The following is a 16,901-nucleotide window of genomic DNA, read 5'->3' as shown; positions in this document are numbered from 1 at the left end:
TCCCACATTGGATGTAGAGATTACTTAAAAAAATAAAACCATAAAAGTAAAAAAGAAGAGAAAACTACTCTAGGAAATGCTAATGAATACAACTAGTTTATGACACCACAGGTAAACACGTGATGAAAACTAATTTATCTCCCAAACCTGTACTTTTTTTTCCTACAACGTACAGGAGATAAGTAATTTATATGTTCCTATTTTAAGCTTTACAATAACCATGTGAGGTGGCTGTTATTTTGCCCTTATTATGTATATGTGGAAACTATCCAGGGTGTCTTGGTTAATAAATCCTGGGAAATGGCAGTTTAGATCAAAATCTATCTGACTCCAAACTGTATTTTCTTTTTGCTGAGCCTTGATGCTGTCTCCAAAAATCACCAAAGTCTAACATCTTTCCTCTTTTTATAGACCTCTGTAGAGTTGGAGAATAACTGGTCAGCATCCTCTTCAGAAAGGCTTTGTTATAATTTAAAGTCATTTTCAAGATGGTATTGATAGCAAGCTTCATAAAGCACAGAATGTAATAATTCTGCCAGCGACTGAAACAATAAATATTAAGGTAACACATAATCTATAGCCTTAATGTAGGTGATTTCCTACGAATAGAAAATAAATAAAGTGTATTGCATATTTCCAGTTATATGATCGCTTCTTAATGATCACTGATGAATGGAATATTTATAACAGACTAGGCAACTTTACGTTCTAGCCATCTAAGAGCCGGAGCTTTGCTTAGATGTGATGCTATAATATTTCAGTGTTACTCCTTAACCTTGTGTTGTGTGGAGAACATTGCAGAATTCAACTAAATTAAGTTTGGAAATCAGACAGTCCTGGATTTGAACTCCAGTGCTGTAACCCCACCTAGCATTATAACTTGAGCTTTTTGATCTGCTGAACCATCTTCTATAAAATGGAAATAATTCTCTCTGGTGGTTGTCAAGATATTTATAAAGAGCCTAGTACAGTGTCCAATAAATAGCAGGCCAATACATTGGAAAGTTCCATGATAATATCATCATAGTTACTGCACTTGTTCTCTTTATTCTATTTTGTTTCTCTTCTTTCTATTTTCAGGGACCACTAAGTGCTGGCATGTCAGATGGGGAAGGGCTGTTACTGGAATCTTTGAGTGATGATGATAGAATTTCCATTTTCAAAACTCTTAAATGTTAGCCTGAGTTAGATTATTTCAAAAGAACCGTCTAGCACTTTTTGACAACATAGCCACTCTTGGATCTCTCTTAATCTGGCTGAATCCTTGGAGAACGGTTAAGTAGTTATAATTCAGGCCTTGCTTAAGAACTAAACCAAATCAATAGATAGTGTATTACATTTTGTTTTGGAAGCTGCAGATAAAAAGAAAAATTATGCAAAATCTGATCCTATGAATCTTGGTTTCCTGGTAATTGAAGGGACCTATTAGTTATTTCAACAAAGTTAAAGAAGAAAATTCTATTGTTACTATTTTTAAGAGAGACAATTCCGTAGTGAATCTAGGCCATTGCCATGACAATAACAAGTCTTGTAACTTCTCTGTGTGTGTATTTTTGTGAGTGTGTTGATCTTCCTCAAATACATTATTTTCATAGCCCACAAAATACTCTATGAATAATGGTGCAATTTAACTTTGTACTGTAGACATTTTTCAAACCATTTATCCTTTGGGGATAAGGAAGTTATAATACAATGTTTAGTATATTGTATGTTTTTCACCTTGTGACTTAAGCACATTTCTAAATACTCAATTTGGAGAGATGCTACAGTAGTTATTTAGTTTAATATTATTATTTTATGATGGAGAAAAGACTTCTGGGGATTTAAAACAGTTGTTTTAAGTATAGGTAACAATATATCCATCATGTCTTTTTTCCTCCTCAATGTCAAGCTTGGTTCAGTCTGGCATTTTCTTTCATCTATACTTCCTCATTTGATTCTAAAGATTCACCGTACTGAAACACAGCTCTGTTTAGTCTCTCATGTGGATAAAAATATTCCCCATTATCTATAAAATAGAGTCCAATCTTGATATTCAGTGTTTATGATCTGTCCCCAATTTACCTTTCTCATATCTATTCTTACTGTGTTTTCCACTACCTCGCAGACCCAATAAAAGTAACCTTAATGATGTGCATTAAATTCAAATTTATCTTTTCAAATTTACTCTCTCCAGTTAATAAAGGAACAAGGAAAGAAAGAGATGGAGAGAAAAGGTAAAGAATAAAGAACAGAGAGTCATTTCTACCTTCCAGTTCTTTAGTGATCTTATTTGCTAAAGTCAGGCTGAGATGAGGAGTGAGATTCTGTTCTACTAAATCCCCTGTGCTTCTTTCATGTGAACATCTTGCCATGCCCAGTGTGATTCTAAAGTTTACATATAAGTAATTTTATACACTGTGCCCCTTAAATGCACATCAAAAGTTACCTAGATATAGTACTCTGTGAAGAAACAGTGATCTATTCCAGTCCTAAGGAAAATAAAACAAATGGAGAAATCTGTCTCTATTGGGACTGTTGAAAGAAGGTAAAGTATGTCTGTCCCCAACATAGTACCTCGTCATGAATAAAAGTAGTTTTGATTGAATGATATTTTTAACTTATTCTTTGAGCCTTAACCCTCAATTCAAATCTACCCACTACTTTCTCTCCTGGAACTCTATATGTTTGGAAAGCCTTTTCCTTTGTTGGCTTTATCCTTTCAGGAGAAGTAAATTTAAACAGGTGAAAAAAATCACATTGTGTAATTAAGTTAGAGCTAAAAAAACAAATTCAATAAATTGTGATTCAAAAGAGATTAAACATTAGGATCTAAATTTGGGGATTTTTGACCTGAAATCTATACTTTTTTTTTCATTCAACACATTTTCCTTTGTTATAATGGTCATCTTTGTTAGAAAATAAAAGATGGAGGACAAAATCTACCTTGACACAGTCCATGTCTCTTCTTAAAACTTGTGTTGTCACCACTATCCTGTTGATTATGGTTATGTGATTTTAGTAGCTAAAGAATGCCATATTTAATAAGTTGCATACAAAGATTTTAAGTTGAAAATATTCATGCTTAGCTATAGTTTGTAGAAACCCCAAATAATAACGATATATACACTTTGCATGATGTTCCTTCAAATTTAGTATATATGGCCATCTAGCTATGTTTGTCTTTGATTTTCTAATATTTATGAAGCATCTGTGTACATAGGGATATCCTGACAGACTGAATGCCATATAACAAAAGAGTAGTTTCTAGCATAAAAATAAAACAAAACCTAAAAATATTATACAAAATACATAGATTTATAGAAGAAAAGTTACTGGAATTTCTCAGTGTCACACTTTATTATTTTGGGGGAAAACTTGGATGTGACATGCAAAATATTTGTTGCTTCCAGTTTTTCATTTTTAAAAAAAATTTTTTTTTATTTATGATAGTCACAGAGAGAGAGAGAGAGAGAGAGGGGCAGAGACACAGGCAGAGGGAGAAGCAGGCTCCATGCACCGGGAGCCCGATGTGGGATTTGATCCCGGGTCTCTGGGATTGCGCCCTGGGCCAAAGGCAGGCACCAAACCTCTGCGCCACCCAGGGATCCCAGTTTTTCATTTTAAATACACAATGGCAAATTACAAAGACATATTTGAAAGCTTAAATTATCCCCCCAACATATTTTTAGATTATTTTCAGGAATGTAAAAACACAAACTACCCTTGAAAATATGACAAGCTTAAATATACTTATGATATGTACTGGATAACTAGGGTAGATTATCTTTCTGTTGGTGTAAAAATCTTACTTGTCTGTGGGCTGAGTTATTCCTCTTTTTAGCATAGAGAACCAATTGAAACTTTTTTGTCTAGAGCGCTTAAAAATACTCAGAATATTTGAGCCTTTAGCCCCCTTGGCCCTACTCTTATTAAATCATTAAATTCACTTTAGAATCCATAGTAGTATTTTTCTATAGAACTTCTATAGAGCTTACAGATAGATTTAAGCAAGAACCAATTTAATGATTTACTATGGTTTTATAATTCAGCATTTAAAAATATGCTAAGATAACCACATCACCTCTTTTCCCTTCTTCCTATATTGAGACTTCTTTTTCATTTATGGTTTTAGTCTGAATTTTATATATGGATGTACATACAGGAGTACCTGAGTAAACTCAAAACCATTCCTTTATTTGAATCACCCCTCTGAAACCTTCTTGATCTCCAGGTTTTCCTGCCATTTATTTTTTATAAGAGCTAAATTATAAATTTATAAATATAATTTATAAGAGCTAATGGATAAGTTGTCATTATTGCCAAAGCATCTCCAACCCTGTATATTATGAAGCCGATTCTCTAATAACTATGAATTTTATGTATTGTGGATGATTACTTAAGATACAAAACATGAATGGACTGAGTTCTTCACATTTTCTTAAATAATAACAGAAAAAATTGTTTGTAGTGCAAGACTATAAAGTCTTTGTATTAGGAAGTCGTTTTTGCAATATTGAAGTATAAGGTTGTGACTTTAAAACAAGAAAACAAAATCTCTGATTAACATAGTCACACTTCAAGCAGTATAAAGAAGAGGAAATGCTAATGTAAAGTTGGAAGGCAAATTAAGCTTTTCTCTCTGTGTTAAACTAATCTTAAATCTAAAGTAGAGAAAGATGCCAATAAAAAATAGTGATTTGCTGATTTTCAAAACATAGACATTGTTCTCATTTCTTTTGAGCTGTGGAGAGCCAGCATTTTAAACTCTTATTCAGAAAGCAGATAAGAATAATTTGATTGCCCCTCTAAGTATTCTCATTATACTGTTACTATTGTTCTTTTGTTAATTAAAGAAAAATCAGAGTCATTATTATTTAGCAACCTGTAATATTCCCTCTAAGTATCAGGTGACAAATGCCTAAATGAAGAGCAAGAGGTTCTCCAAGGAAGCCTCAGCTGTGCAACAATTGGCAAGAGGGTGCAGCAATTAGAAACGTTAACAGAATTCAGAAATGTTCCTAATTCCACAGACTATCATGGCCCCCATTATACACACTGGCTTTATCCTCTGAATGTGAGCCCATGCAGCAGAATGTCCAGGCCATGTTAGAAGCCTGATGTTTCCTACCTTTTACTAGAAAATTAAAAGTATATTTACATTTTCAAGAAAGCACAAGGTCCTCTGAGTTAGAGCTTTGGCTAGCATTCTAATGTTAGAAATTACAATACTTGTCACAAATGAAAAAAAAAATCATAATTATACTTGTTTGGAACCAGCTTTCTTTCTTTTATCCAACCTAATAGAATGGTGGTTTAATCATTTCTCCTAAGTAAAATGCTGTTTCCCTCTTGAGAAGTTTGAGTCTACGTATAGTATTATCATTATTTTGGTATAGGGTGTAGTTGTCCATATTGGTAGTTTTTTTCCACTCTTAATTTTCTATAGAGACTGTTATAACATTGATACTGCAGCTACACAGTACCAGTTTAGAGTCTTACTGATCAAGTGCCCAGCCATAATTGACTGCTAATACCACTTTCAATTCTAGAACATGAGAATAGTTGTTATTTTTGTTCCCTCCTCCTCTTCTTGCTGCTGCTGCTGCTGCTGCTCCTCCTCCTCCTCCTCCTCCTCCTCCTCCTCCTTCTTCTTCTTCTTCTTCTTTTCTCTTTTTGCCTATACATCCTCTCTGTTCTCTTTAATACACACTGGATTCACAGCCTGAGGATAGTACTGAGGTTAATTACCCACATCTAATGACTTATGTCATAAAGTACATTTTTGGTATTTGATAACTTTAAAAGTACTTAATACAGGACCAATGCCTAAATCCATTAAAATAAAATAAAAACCTCACTAAGAATATTATGTTGGAGAGAACTATTTCATAACTGATGCTTTGGTATGCTTGAAATCATAAAATGGTCATGAAAATGACTGGCAAAAAAACTAAGGTTAGAATGTACCAGAGTCAAGTTTAATGACATTTCAAAAGAATGAAATGAGTACAGAATAAAGGAGGGTGAGATGACAGAGCAATGAAATGCCCCCTGCTGCTACTGTTCCTGTTTGATCTGACAACATTGGAAGGATAACTGCTTAATGAGACTATTTGATTCAGAGCCATTTGCATATTTTTCATCAGAGAAAGTGATTCTGTAGATTATGGAGTGATTCTCTTAATCTGAATATGGTGGCAATCTCAAAGACAGCAATTCTTTGACTTTTTTTAAATAAAAGAATGGATTATCTGATTAATTGCTCACCAGTGACAATGTGGTTTTTTTTTTTTTTTTCTTTTTTTGACAATGTGTTTTTATCATGGATTCAAAGAGTCATAGAATTCTGGAGGTTTATCCCACTGTTTCTCAATCAGGAGATGGCTATATTACCCTAGTTTTTCAAATTATTTGCTGGATAACACATTTGCTTCTTTCTGTGAAGAAGAGGCAGGCATTTGTGAGACCCAGCTTTCCTAGCAAAAGTGAGGTCAGTCTGCACCTGAAAAACCTTATTTAAAAGCAACAAGCTAAGGCCTAGGGAAAGTTATTGCATTACTTGGTGATTTCATGATTTACATTTGTATCCAGTAAGATTTCAAATCCATCTTCTGCGGGTGTAATTTAGGGGCAGATATGAGAGAATGTGTGGAGTAGTTTCTGATCTCTTCCATATCTTGGATACCACATTTGGGAAAAATGGTTAGATACCTGAGTTTCTTCCTTCTAGTCCTTTCTACTCCCTTCCTAATGTAACAAAATATCTCACCATTAATCTTATCAAGTCTGCTATTGCCCTTGGCATAAAGACCAGCATCCTCTTCATGGCTTGCAAGCCTTTGTTTTGTAATGTTTACCCAAGGAATTTATTACTTTGTAAGTCAACTCACATGTCACCTTTTAATAAAACTTGTCTTTGACATCCTTTAAAAAATTTCAAACCCCCAAATCCAATGCTTTCTATCCCTTTTGTCTTTCTCCATTTTGTCTTTTTTCCTCCTTTTCTCCAGTACTTAACATTGGGTGGGTCTCTGCATCCTAGAATATAAATACAAAGAGGAGGATGATTTTGCCTGGTGACCAATATAACTCAAATGTCTGGAATAGTGCTTTGTACATAGTAGGCTCTAAATAAATATTTGATACAGAATAAATATTGAATGAATGAATATGTTTGTGTTTATTTCATTATTATCTAATATTTGCTCTCCCATTAGACTAAAATGCATGAAGATAGGGAACCTGGTATGTTGTTTGCTTTTTATGCTTAGATTGTATCCCCAGTATGTTGCTTGTAATAGTAATGTAATATGTATTTTTGAATGAATAAATTGACCAAGAAAAAAGCTTGGAAGGATTTTGATATTCACATAGCTGTTAAAAATTTCCCTTTAATTCTCACAGAAGCTCAAAACTCATGTGATGCTGATTTCTATTAAATAATTTCCTTTGGAAGGTGGTGATTGGGAAATAAGCTAAATAATCAACTGCATGCAATTTTAACATTGATAATACAGCAGTTGGCCGAGTCCTGGAAGCATACAAATACCTGTATTTTCAATGGAGGGTTTAAAACCAGATCTGATTATGTTTGTGCAATTTGGCTTAGATAAGAATTTCATCTCATTTAAATAAACAGTTGTCATGTTTTTTGTAGAAGTGGTGAAGCAGGCTCTGATAATACGGGTTTATGTTTCTCACTAAGTGTTAGTAAAGGTGCATAAATGTTATCCTTCCCAAAATAATCTTTTGGGAACCCTGGTTGGGGGTTGGAGAGGTGACAAGCACTTGTAGTAGCCTTATCTATTTATTAATTTTGTTGAGAACATATGCTTTAGAGGCTTAACATGTAAAAAACTAAAGCCATAATGTGAAGGGGATATAAATGGTTTTCAGTGTTTGCTGAATGCATAGAAATTTGATAATTTTGTGAAGTGTTTTGAAAATAGTGGTTTTATGTGATTGATCAACTAAAAGTCCAATGAACATTGTGGCTGGAAATATGTGATAGATTACTGGATCCAAAGGGCAACAAACTATATGGCTAATTTGTACATTCTTCCTTGGTCAGCAGAGGATGTGACACATGCAATGCTAAAAGGTCCATGGAGGAAGTGTACCCATTCTTCAAAAACTCTAAATCCAGGGGCATTGCTGTTATTTGACACCAGGTTCCAAGCCTTAGTGTTTTCTGAAAAACATGAATTTAAAAAGGCAAACATTTCTGAAGACACTTTCATTATCTTTCAGGGCTGGCTAGCTGGCTTTCAGAGCTTGACTTGAAATGTTTTTATCTCTGTCTAGTTCTGGAAAAGGAGAAACAGGAAGGAGATGATAGTGCAATTGAACAGGAGTTAGAAGATGTAGGGTCACATGTTAGGTGGGCTCTAGTAAATTGTTTGACCTTGGAAAAAATCACTTCAGTTTTAGTCTTCTTCCACCCCACCCTCCAATTTTATAAGGTAAGGAGGAGCACTGAGGTTTTAGAGGAATTAATCTCAAAGGTTCATTTAGTAATGACAAATGTAGGAAGCAATGTTGTTCCTATTGAATGTCAGAAAAGCTGTGACTTAGACCCAACATGGCTTGAGGAGAATCTTACTCTCTGAGAGTAGTAGCTCGTTAAAGACCTAGAGAGGAATGACATGATTACTCTGTCTGAAACTATTTCTTCATCTCTTAAATAGAAAACTGTTCTGTACTTCCCAGGAATATTGCAATTTTCCAATGGAATAAAATACATAGAAGTGTTTTTTAAACACTGAAAGTCAAGGTAAGAATTAGACAAATATGGGTATCATGATTATAAGCAAAGCACTCTTCAAAGTGGATACATTACTTAGATATTGCTTGATTTCTTGAAACAATGTTTCATTTTTTGGTTTTATCCACATCCCTGGCCCGCTACCCCCAGCCAAAAAAAAAAGTTTTTAATATTTGGCAAATACTCATCTGGTACAAGTGTGTATTAAAATTTTTAAGTCTGTTAATAGCTTCAGAATGGGACTTTGATGTTTGGCAGAAGAAATGACAAAAATAATATTTGGTGTCTAAAACAAATACTAAGTTGTGATTTTAAAGCTTTTATAATTATATTTGGACAGATAGATTGCTTGTGAATATAGTATGCGGAAGCATTTTAAAGAATTTCAGTTCTAGAAAAGCTCTTGAAAGGTCAGCCTAATTAAGGCAGTGTTTTTGAACCAAAATAAAGTAGATACTATTATTGGAAATTCATTGCAACAGCATAGAATGGCATTTCACTTACAGTTTAAACTTTTTATGGTTAATTTGGGAAGCAAAAATGATCTTTTTTGGGGTTCCTGATCTCTGACTGAAATGACATTTCAATCAATAATAATGATTTCTCTGCTATGATTAGGAGAACTTTATTCTGTAGGATGTGTGGCACGAATAATTAAGCAGCTCTTTTTTAGGACCCTTAAAGGAAAGTTTTTTTCTTTTTTTGTAAGTGCATGCCTTCTAATTCAGCAACGGAAAATGGGCTTCTCAGGTGGAAGGTGGACATTGACATTTATTTACAACCTCCTGCCCATAAATCATGGAATAAATTGGCCTATGAGGGAAGTCCAGGATAACCCAATCCTAGCCCCAAGACAGAGCTTCAGTTAATGCAGGCAGCTGTGCATCTCAATTCTCATATCTAGAAAGAAGGGTTGTTCATTTCCTGTGATGTCCCACAGCTATATATATAAAGAGCTTGACTTTAAAACGTTGCCTGTTTCATACTGTTGTTCGTAAACAATCTGTATCTATGCAGTCGTATTCAGAGTAGGTACTTACGAATCTGTTGTAATATCACGTAACTAGGAATCTCCAGAACTGTTGCTCACTTGTCTCGTATCTATGTGTAAAGTAGAACATCATATGTTCTTGATGGACAATTCTAAAGTGGCAAGACTTATCTGAAAAAACAAGACTATGATTCTATTAAGAAATAATTATTAGAAGCAATGAAATATTTATGTTAGTCATTATACATGATTGACCATGAGGAAATTAAAAAGTCTTAAATGCCAAAACTATCATAAATACTATCAGAAAATATAAATGCATGTTTAAATTTTTATTTAATGATTAAATGAAAGAAAGATCACATTTATCATGCCCTGAGATACTAATCCAGTATCACTGGTTGAAATATTGGTAAAATAAATGAGAAAAAGATTAATGACTTTTCCAAAATGCTCTGTCTATATTTAGATATAATTTAGCATTTTATACCATAATTTGTTACTTATTTTAGCTAATTCAATGATTTGATATTGTTACATTGAGTGATATATTTTAAAAATTGGAAAGTTCATCTGACAATATACATATAATGTGATGTCTTAAAAGGTTATTGTGCAAATCTGCTTTAGTCCAAAGAGGTTTTATGAAATTGAGTAATGATTTTGAAATTAATCAACAAGTTGGTGACAATAGATGGTTTCTAGTGTTTCTAAATATATTCCATGTCTTTTCCATTAAATACAAATTGCTACCCACAGGTATTTTCTGAAGCATTATTTTGTGTTGCAGAGGGATATCATTTAGAGAAGTGATTTATAAACAAACTTCAGCTTTGCCAGTATGCCATGATGTTTCTATTTTGGTTCGTATGTCACAGTCATCTTACCTTTTCCCTTCATTTCTTTTCTTTTACAGCCTTCTTTTTATGCCCACCCCCTGCCCCCGTTCCTCCCTCCCTAGTGCAGAAGGAGATGGGTCATTTGAAGACAGAAAATATATTATGATGGTCTTATTATCTCCAGGGCCTTTCAATACTCAATAATATGACTGCCTCAGCTTTTCTAGCAAAAAAAGCCACACAGGTACATCAGTTAAGTTACAGATCCTATTCTGCTTTTTCTAGAGATAGAGGAGGCCAGGGATTGCCTAAACATAGAGTTCCTTCAATTGCTAGAGGCACTGCCGCTAGAGCAAAATTCAACTCATCTTCCCAGGAGCCTGCCCTGTTCTGAACATCTCCAAACCAAAATGATTCTTCTTTTCTTTCTTATCAGTCTTCAATCACTGTTTTTATGTCATGAAGTGTCACCAGGTTTATGTTCCTGCCCACATTTCATAAAGTGAGAGGACACATGATAAAAATCTAAGAATAGCATCATAAATCATCTGTGCCTCTGAATTGCTTGGAAATGTTAAATGCTTTGGTTTGGGTCCAGATGTTCAACTCGCCCCTTTTATACTGGCCTGACATACATCAGTTGAAAAGAAGAAAAAATAAAAAAGAAAAAAGAAAAAAAAAAAACAGCTGGTTTTACAAACCCTCCTCTGTTCACTTCCAGTGTAATATTTGGTTTATTTTCCTTTCTTTTCTTAGTTGGCCTATACTTCAAGGGTCTTTTCCTTACACGATAGCTACTCTCTACTACTCATGAAAAATAAAAACATGAGATAAACATCTGTTATTCTGTTACTAAATGACAATAGAGTGCTAACTGTTGAATAAGATATTGTAGTCACAGGACTATGTTGTGAGTTTCAACTATAAATTTAAAGACATAAGTAATCCATGAACCAGGTAGAAAACAATATACGGTGTGGCACTATTCTTTTGTTTCTATTGAACTATTTGATTATAATACAATAATTCTTATTATTTGTTTCCTAATCCAAAATTAGAATATTGATCTCTGTGATGTTTCTAGAAAGTGCCAGATAAATATGAGTGCTGGTGGTGGTGATGATGATGATGGTGATGATATGTTTAATGGTAAAAACCAAGAGTTATGGGAACACACAAAAGGTAGATACCTTTCCCTTTTGGACAGGGGCAGCTATGATCAAGTCAGGAAAGGCTTCAAAGAAGTGATATTTGAAGTTGGACTTTGAAGTAAAAGTACTTGTATATCACCAGGAGATCTTTGAGATAAAGTATTTTGGATGGAATAAGTGCTTTCCACAGTTGTCTTTGTTTTTTTGTCTTCTTACTTTGAGAATTCCTTTCTCTAAATTTTTGCAATTTCTTAGTTTCTGTATAATTTTGGGTAAGAGGGTATTTGACAGTAAAAAAAAAATTGTATGATTAACATTTAATATGAGGTAATATTTCCAATTTTAATGTTTGCTATGTCCTTTCACCTTAGTTGTGTGCTGACCATGGATTGCTTCATTATTCACCAGCGTACAGTTCTGAGACAGTGCTAAAGCATCAGCTATATTAACATACCAAAAAAATGAGGGCTCTTACCAGTTTCTAGATGCTGTATCCAGTGATTTTTTAAAAAAATAGAAGGCAGTATTAGTATTGCTAGTGGTACCCCTCTCTGATAGGAAGCATAGCCACATAGCTTGCATAGCACACTGTCTTTAATATAAATGCCATCTTGAACTGTGCTTCATTATACAGCGTATTAATAGAGTGATTGGTCGTACCTGCAAGACATAGTCTTTTTCTCTCTCTCCTTCACCTACACACAGGTTGTTAAGTCACTGAGGAATGCATTGTCCCTGCACACTATTAAAGGTTTCCTTTCTGGAGATGTGATATCTTCACAGGAAAGGTCAGGCAGTTTTCATTGTCTTTGCACACTAACACACTAATTTTAGATTTGAGTGTCTTTTAAAAAAAGCTACTTAAGAAAGAGCCTCAGAAGACAGTAAAATGAAGCTTCCCAGAATATTTATGATATAATAAATTTGCATAAAAGTGCAAAACTTGGGGACATTGGGTGGCCCAGTGGTTGAGCATCTGCCTTTGGCTCAGGGTGTGATCCTGGGATCGAGTCCCACACCGGGCTCCCTGCAGGGAGCCTGCTTCTCCCTTTGCCTATGTCTCTGCCTCTCTCTTTGTGTCTCTCATGAATTAATAAATAAAATCTTTTTTTAAAAAAGCAAAGCTCAGTGCTAGTACAGAAGTTTCTTTTTCCAAAAGAACAGATTCTTAGAAGGATGAGCTCCCACCAGCTGTTGTGGTCATGTGATGATTTCTTACATTGTTTGTATAAAATAGAATAGTTGCTAGTACTTTCATTATTTGAAATATATATAGTGTAAAGCCTACATGCCACAATATGATTTGGGGCTTAAATTCTATGATTACCCATTGCATTAATTTAGGATAAGATAAACAGATGTAATAAATGGACCCAAAATGCATTGACTTAATAAAATAGAATTTTATTTCTCAAGTTCATAAAAATCCAGGATAGGATCCCTGGGTGGCGCAGCGGTTTGGCGCCTGCCTTTGGCCCAGGGCGCGATCCTGGAGACCCTGGATCGAATCCCACATCAGGCTCCCGGTGCATGGAGCCTGCTTCTCCCTCTGCCTGTGTCTCTGCCTCTCTCTCTCTCTCTCTCTCTCTCTCTCTGTGACTATCATAAATAAATAAAAATTGAAAAAAAATCCAGGATAGTTCTATGTCTAGGAGTATGAGAAGGAGTTGGTCATGTTATCTACATTGTTCTCCAGCGATCAAGGCAGAAAAGGATTTTGCCTCTTCAGCATATGTTTTACAAAATGATCTGGGCATCAGCATTCCAGTCAGTGTGAGGGAAAGAACTTGAAGTAGCTTGTGAGAGGTTTTATGGCACAGGCTTTACTTCCATTCACATTGGTTGGACTTCAGTCACATGGCCTTTTTTGGCTGCATGACAAGCTGGGAAATATCATCTAGATAAAGCCCTGGAAAAAGGGAAAAACGTATCTTGGTGAACAGGCAGAAATCTTTGCTACACGCACTCATTTTTTTCATGTAATATGTTTTAGGACAACCCATTTGTTAGGCATTGTGCTAGGTGCTATGTTTATCATTTCATTGACCTCATGGTGCATCAGAGAAATAGCTAGATAATTTATGTCTTACATGAGGAGAAATGAGTTTAAAGACAAAACTTGGGAACTTGAAACTTCTAGCTTTAGATTTTTTTTTTTCTTTTTTCTTTCTTTTTTTTTTTTTTTTAGAAAGGAAGAGGCACAAATAATCCTGGTAATAGAATTATTTTTTTCTTTTTCTGCCCTTTGAATCTTAGTAGGAGGAGAATTTGCATTGTTGTTATTGGTGTTTTGTAAGAGTGCATCCCTTTATTATTGGATTTAGAGGAATGGAAAATTAATACTACAGTTTCATAAGCTTTCAAATATAAGGTGCTTTATTCAGTCACTGACCATATACTAACAAATTGTCTTTTTGTTGTCATGTAGGTTAAATGAGGGCAGATGCTTGTGCTTCATGTACTTCTCATTAATCATCTAGCACATTTTCTTATACAATAGAGGTATGATATTTGAGCCTTTAAATGGAATCTGGACTAACAATCAAAGCAGCATAAAAGATTGAGACAGTTTTTCTAGTAATTAGATCATATAGTCCATTTTCTTTCTTTTACTTTATTTCTCTTTATTCCTACCACTTTCTTTTACCTCTCCCTTCCTTCTCCTCCTCCTTATTCCATTCTCCTTCCTCTTCTGTTTCCCATCTCCCGTCCCCCCTCCTCTTTTCTCTCCCTTCCTTCCTTCCTTCCTTTCTTTCTTCCTTCCTTCCTTCCTTCCTTCCTTCCTTCCATTCTCTTCCTTCTTTTCCTTCTCTTCTTTCTTATCTCTTCTTCTCTTCCTTCTCTTTCTTTCAACCAAATGGTTGTCAATATGGGTAAAATTCTCTAAGAAGAATGTAGCTCTTTCTGTTGAAGAGGAAAAAATCCTAAGGCTATAAGTTGTATATTCTCTTCTCACTCTGGAGAATAACTTCTGATAGTACCTTGGACAGTTAATTTTATTAATGTTGTTGACCTCAGCATCTTAATCAAAAAAGTTAGGGTGGTGTTTCCAGAGTTTCACAGGTCCCTTTGAGCCTTGTTACAGTAAGGGTTCAGGACAAAATCCCTGTGTCTAATGAGCCACTTTAGCACGTGGATTATTTTGAGCTATAGGCACTTGAGACTGTGTATGCTTAAGAGAAATTTTGTCCCCCCTTAACCACACTTAAGAATCTAAATTCTTTCCCAGAATAAGAGTTATTAGCATAGATGAGTTTTATCTGAATGACCCATCTGTATGACAGGGTTAACACCTAATTACCAAATACCTGCTCTTCTTATCATCCTGTGAAGCACATTCATTTCTCTGAAGTTACAGACCCCTGCCCTCTTCTCTTTGGTTCAGAATGACATATATACCTCATTTTGCCTGATTGTCTTTGGAATTTCTATGTCTGTATGTATTCCCTGTATGTAGGCCTATTAAATTTGATTTTCTCCTATGAATCTGTCTCTTGTCGATTTGATTTTTAATCAAACTAGAAGGACCTGTGAGGGGACAGTTCCTGCTCCCCGACATTACCTAATTGCTACTAAGTATTAATTATTGGTTAGGGGCATAAGATGATGATTATAAAATAAAATATTCAGCTAAAGGGGGTATTATTTATTGTTAAAATCTTATTTTTGAAATCTGACTGCTGGGATTTGCATCTCTCGTCATTACTAGATTAAACTACATGACCTTGGGAAAAATATATAACCTCTCCAAGGTACAATTTCCTCATTAGCTTAAAAATTTGTAGGTTATAAATTTATCAGCATCATAGGGTCATAGTGAGAATTTAATTAGGTACTATCAGTCACATAGTGTAAGTTGTCAAAAAAAAAAAAAAAAGTTGGTCATTTGAAGTAAAAAATGCCATTCCCTTTCCTTATTCCATTGTGTTTTTACTAAAGTTAGGGAAAATGGTATGGGATTTTTCCAAAGTAACTCTTCATTTTTTTAAAGTAAAATTTGGATATTCTCAGTGTATCTCAATGCCCTGGTCATGGCATTAGGGTTTGAATCACTATCATTTCAAGGGTTCTGTTTTTGTCTTATGATTCTTTTTTTTTTTTTTTTTTTTTTTTTTAGATTTTAGTTATTCATGAAAGACACAGAGAGAGAGGGAGAGAGGCAGAGACATAGGCAGAGGGAGAAGCAGGCTTCCCACAAGGAGCCTGATGGGGGACTCAAGCTAGATGTGGGACTAGATCCTGGATTCTGGGATCTGGACCTGAGCTGAAGGCAGATGCTTAACTGCTTTAGCCATCTAGGCGTCCCTCTCTTATGATTCTTTAGGTCATTTGGATATAATATTAAAGAGCCCTAAGATCAGATGTTGAAGATTGGAGGCAGGAAGAAAATGAAATGAATCTATTTTACATTTATATAGCTCTGTGGAACAGGTGAGATTTGGTATTAATTTGAATAGTAATGATGCTTACCACTCTTGCTGCACCCTATATTTTCAGAACAGTTTTCAAACTTTAATTAGTTTACCTGAACATCACTTTGGTGGGCCAAGCAAATATTCTCACCTTATAACTGTGGACATGTAGCAAAATAGCCAATTTACCTGAGTCACTTAGTACAATGTCTATTACCAAATTAAGGACCAGGATTTGACTTGCTAATCCTGCTTGCTTTGTGGTTTTTATTTATTTTTCTGTTCTTACCTTAATTGACATTAGACCAAATAACTTGCTCTTTAGATTTTAGTAATCCCATCTACAAAATGGGAGATCTGAAAAGAGAATAGGGAAACTAGACATTTCTTTCTAACTTCAAAGATTTCTAGCAATTTTGTGATTTCTGGATTTCTCATTTAAAATTTCTGATTTAAAATTGTGTTTCTGCTCTATTGAATTCATTGCTGTTGTATTCTGGAATCCTGAGTACTATTTTAGAATTTTTTTTAACCTTGCCTTTGCTTTCTTTTCTGGAGAGAGACAAGCCCCAATATTTTCTCTTTCATAATTTGTTTCTTGGCTAGACATGGGAAATGACCTTCCTCATTTAGGTCTCTTAGATCTTACTGTTGAGAGGTCTTGGGAACACAATTTAAACTCTTGGAACTATACTTTTCTGTAATATGGGATTAGTAAATCTGAAATACATGGTTATTCTGAGAATTACATGACAAAAATAT

General features: G+C 34.6%; 1 protein-coding gene and 1 long non-coding RNA gene across 15 annotated transcripts in view; one reads left to right on the top strand and one right to left on the bottom strand.

The window, feature by feature from the left end:
- The window catches only part of CNTN4 (contactin 4), a 916,127-nt gene that overhangs the window by 264,802 nt on the left and 634,424 nt on the right, over positions 1-16,901 (top strand). The gene's annotated exons all lie outside the window — the stretch shown is intronic.
- LOC111091262 overlaps positions 6,881-16,901 on the bottom strand; it is a 30,727-nt gene continuing 20,706 nt past the window's right edge. For 2 of the 3 annotated variants that reach the window (XR_005374705.1, XR_005374703.1), the window contains 2 exons: positions 9,787-9,908; positions 6,881-7,020 (listed from right to left, as the gene is read on the bottom strand). This is a non-coding gene — a long non-coding RNA (uncharacterized LOC111091262). Of the gene's footprint in view, positions 7,021-9,786; positions 9,909-13,284; positions 13,637-16,901 lie in introns of those variants that run through there. The other variant, XR_005374704.1, reaches the window with a different exon arrangement.

The sequence above is a fragment of the Canis lupus genome, chromosome 20 (assembly GCF_011100685.1).
Source record: "Canis lupus familiaris isolate Mischka breed German Shepherd chromosome 20, alternate assembly UU_Cfam_GSD_1.0, whole genome shotgun sequence".
Taxonomy (NCBI): Eukaryota; Metazoa; Chordata; class Mammalia; order Carnivora; family Canidae; genus Canis; species Canis lupus.
The sequence above is the reverse complement of the archived record's forward strand: the minus strand, read 5'-3'. Positions and strand labels throughout refer to the sequence as shown.